This window comes from Panthera uncia, unplaced genomic scaffold (genome assembly GCF_023721935.1).
Source record: "Panthera uncia isolate 11264 unplaced genomic scaffold, Puncia_PCG_1.0 HiC_scaffold_1513, whole genome shotgun sequence".
NCBI classification, from domain to species: domain Eukaryota; kingdom Metazoa; phylum Chordata; class Mammalia; order Carnivora; family Felidae; genus Panthera; species Panthera uncia.
The window spans coordinates 4,015-8,287 of NW_026058155.1; the positions used below are offsets into that span (position 1 = coordinate 4,015).

The following is a 4,273-nucleotide window of genomic DNA, read 5'->3' on the forward strand; positions in this document are numbered from 1 at the left end:
AATACCTGTTTCTACACATTTTTTTCCATTAGCAGGCCAAGATTTTATGGGCTATAAATTGAATAAAAATTAGAAATTACTTTATTGCTAATTAAAAGGAGATATTCAAACCCTAGGTCCAATACTTTAGCAATGATCCAGGCCCCTGACAAGATTTGACTTTCCCCAAGAATCATAGGAAATTGTGATATTCTAAGTCTGACTCTGTGATCTAAACCTGAACTGCTTTTAGTTGTTGAAAATGAATTTTGGTCTTTTTGTTTAATTTTGGTCAGCTGTGTTTTGTATTATTTTATGTATGCATGCATGCATTTTGAGAGACAAAAATTGGCAAGATTTTTAAGTTTTTACTTTTTGTTACAATTAGATCCCTCAACTTAAGAGTCCTAAAATAAATTAATGTCAGCATGAAGGATGAAAATGTAGCAGGTCACATGCACTTAAAGTTTATTATGCCAGGTTGGGTATGGTTGAAATTATCCATTAAAAAGTAAAACAAAGAAGACTACACTGTGCATGGTGCCTCCCACTTGGAGGACTAGGGAAGATATACATGGACAAGGCTGGTGGCAGTGAGGACATCAAAGGAATGGAAGAATGGAAGAGAGATGTTTAAGAAGGTGAAAACCCAACATTTGTAATCTCTTTTTTCTCTGCCTAATATAGTTCACCTAGATTGTAAAATTTTATGGCTTTCTGCCATAAAGGTAAAACAACAACAACAACAACAACAACAACAACAACAACAAAACACCACCCAAACCACAAAACCCTCTTTAAGTTATAGGTGGTTTTGAGAATACTAGTTGCTGTTTTGGGTCAAGAGTGATCAAATAGAGCTCTATGTTGCCAATGTTCTTTGAAGGTTGTGAAGCTGTCAAATGTTTACTTGATGTCTCTGGACCACTTTAAGTTGGGAAGCCCAGGTATATGACACAGGAGAAGGAAAGAAGTTGTCATTGGAGTATATACAAGCTTTTGCAGGCAGGGGAAATTCAGACCTGACCTTGAATAGCTCCAGAGAGTGGTGTTTTAAAAACATCTTGAAGGTTGAAGGGCGCCTGGGTGGCTCAGTCGGTTGAGTGTCCGACTCTTAATTTCAGGTCAAGTCATGATCTTACGGTTAGTCAGATTGTGCCCTGCATTGGGCTCTGTGCTGACAGCGTGGAGCCTGTCTTCCTCTCACCTTTTACCCCTCCCCCACTCATTCTCTCTCTCCCCCCAAAATAAATAAACTTAAAAAAATTGTTTAAAAACATCCTGAAGGTTGATATATAAGAAAAGGAAACTTGGCAGAAGTTATTAGAAGTTTTGGGTCCATAAAAAAGACTGGTAGAGGGAAATTTATGCAACTGGGTGTGTGTGTTTCCTGGTTGGGAATTTTTATAACTAGGGATAAAGCCATTTTACCTTTATTTGAAGGTAGACTGGGGGCCCAGAATGAAAGAAGATACCAGGAGAGAAATAATTTTAACAGTATCCCTGAGATAGAGAGGATCGTCCCTGTCTTCCTCTGTTCATTCCTTCATTCCTTCCCTTTCCCTCCCTCCCTCCCTCCTTCCTTCCCGTTTCCTCTCTTTTTCCTTCTTTCAACTTGTTGAGCACATGCTGTCCTAGTGATGTACTTATACATAACTTACTATCATCCAGTATGTGTTCTATGGTAGATGTTTCAGAGTGCAGTAGGAGGCACTATGCGTGACTGGGGAATGTAATGTTACATGAAAAAAGGACGGGGTTTGGAGTCAGAAAAATCTGGGTGACATTTAGATTCTACATCTTCCTAGTTATGTGGCCTTTAATGAGTTATCTCTAACATTTTTTATCTGTTCATTTTGGAACATCAGTATTTATTGAGTACTTACTATATACACAGTACAGGATGCATATTATTTTAGTTGATCTTTACAAGAGCACTGTGAAAAAGAAATTTTATCCTCTTTTTTCTGATAAAGAAATGGAGGAGGAAGTTCTGTCCCTTTTCCAAGGACACACAGCTGTTTTATTATTAAAATACAGTAAGGCCAACAGATCAAATGATGATTGCTGTTGAAAACATAGTTCCTTATACTCACAGATCCCAAGAGGAAGGGGCCCACCACACCAGGGCAGGGGGGGGGATAGGGTGGTGGGGCACCTGGGGAAGCACTGGAGTCAGTCAGGAGATGGAGGGAAAGGAGGAAACTGTAGGCAAGAGCCTTTCTTGCCATTTCCATCAGAGAAACAGTAGAGGCAGGCGAAACAGGTTTAGGATTGGCTAGTTTGAGTAATTCTAGTGGGCTTTGGACTTTGTGTGCTGCTCTGAGTTGTTTTGGTACCTGGCCCTGGGAATGATTAGGGAGTGGTTAAGGGTGTGGACCCTGGGTGGTTGGTTTGCATTTGAAAAGCATACTGTTGTTTACTGTCTCTAGCAATTGGCTAACCTTGGGAAGGAGGGGCACCTGGGTGGCTCAGTCAGTTAGGTGTCCAGCTTCGGCTCAGGTCATGATCTCATGGTCCATGAGTTTGAGCCCTGGGTTGGCCTCTGTGCTGACAGCTTGGAGCCTAGCGCCTGCTTCAGAATCTGTATCTCCCTCTCTCTCTGCCCCTACCCTGCTCATGCTCTATCTGTCTCTCAAAAAAAAAAACATTAAAAAAAATCCAGCATTGAGACAGAACTCAAGAACACAGTGCAGCAGAGATCACAGAGAAAAGCAGAACTCTTTGACAGTGAAAAGCCAGTTTGCTGTGGTTGCTCCCACTACAGTGGGATATACAGTGGAAATCAGTAATTACAGATGGGATCAGTCAGGTAAGTTTGTGAAATTCTACCTTACCTAAACTGCAGTTCAAGTCCCTGCTGAGAATGTGCAGGTGCATTTCACAGAAAGGTCCTTTGATCTTTGGTAAAGAATCTAAATGGGAAGAATGAGTCCATGATTGTGAACAATCTCTTGAAACCCGTCTCTGTGGAAAGCAGATCAAAAAAAGATACAGTTCTTAAGTAGAAAGAAAGCAGAAAACATGCAATAGGACTGCCTTGACTTCGGTTGAAAAAGAACGCAAAGAGAAAGAAAAGCCCTCCCATGATGCTGAAACAGCGAGAGACTGATGAACGTTCTAAAGAAAGTTTATGAAGATCGAGATGAATGAAGCGAACCATTAATACAGCCTGGGTAGAATTGAGAGAGAAGCAAGCCAAAGGAGACACAGAATTTTGAGGCTTTAAAGTCATTTTTGGGAATTGTGATGTGGAAATATTGATGTTTCTGATAAGGAGGTGTTGGTGAGCTGTGCAGATAAATTTGACAGATGACTACTTACCCAGCCTTCTTCTAAGTAAAGACACTGAATTCTCTCATTTCCTCCTGGAGGATTTATTTAAATAAAATAGGCTTATTAAACATTTCCTCCAAAGATGGTTTCCTCAGTAATCTGGGCATTTTGTTCAAGAAACAGTAACATTGCATTCTTCTGTGAGATGTAAAAAAACAAGGCTTGTGGCAAGATAATGCTACATTGTGTGTATTTTTGTTCAGCAAGACTTAGAAAACAAAAGTTATTGTTTGCCTATAAGTTCCTGATATCAGCTCCCACCAAATGTAAGAATAAGTAAAAATAAAACCTGAATTTTTGCATAAATTGCAAATTTGAAAAAAAAATTTCTTGAAGTAAAAGGAAGTTTCTTGCCCTGCTTCTTTTGAGGTCGCTTCAGGCCAGCGCAGATAGACTTAGCCCTTAGAGGGAAGGTGAGCAGGCGCTGTCCTGTGTCCAGATGTTGTCCATTTAGTGGACAACCCTTGTCCAGATGTTGGAAGGTAAGCATGATGCAGGAATGAAGAAATGGGACCTCACTTACACCGTACCTTGGGGACAGAACTGCTGGTTCTGAAAAGCTAGTGCTTTTTCTGAATTCAGGAACCATCACCCCAGAATTGGCTTACAGACAAAAATAACTAGGAGAACCTGTTTTTCATTAACTCAACAAATTAATTGCCTCTTTACACATGTAGTTCTGAATTGTTTACTAATATATGACATTCCTGAAATTTCACAAGCTCTCTTTAAATAGCACACTGTTATTTTCAAGCACTGTTGAAGAACTCAGTGAAAATCCATTGTTGCTTATGAAATGAGATTCTATATTATTTGCCGCAACTTGATTTGTTATATATGAGTATAGCTTAAATCCACGTTTAGTTGAAGGGGACTTTATTGGCAATACAAACCCTAGTAAATAGTGATTTTTTTTCTAGTTTTAATTCATAAAGTAGTAAGTTTATACCATTTTTAT

The 4,273-nt window shown here is 39.5% G+C and overlaps 1 pseudogene; it reads left to right on the top strand.

Moving 5' to 3' along the window:
* The first annotated feature begins 2,636 nt into the window (after positions 1 to 2,636).
* On the top strand, positions 2,637 to 3,715 carry LOC125917130 (calcyclin-binding protein-like; annotated as a pseudogene).
* The last annotated feature ends 558 nt before the right edge of the window (positions 3,716 to 4,273 follow it).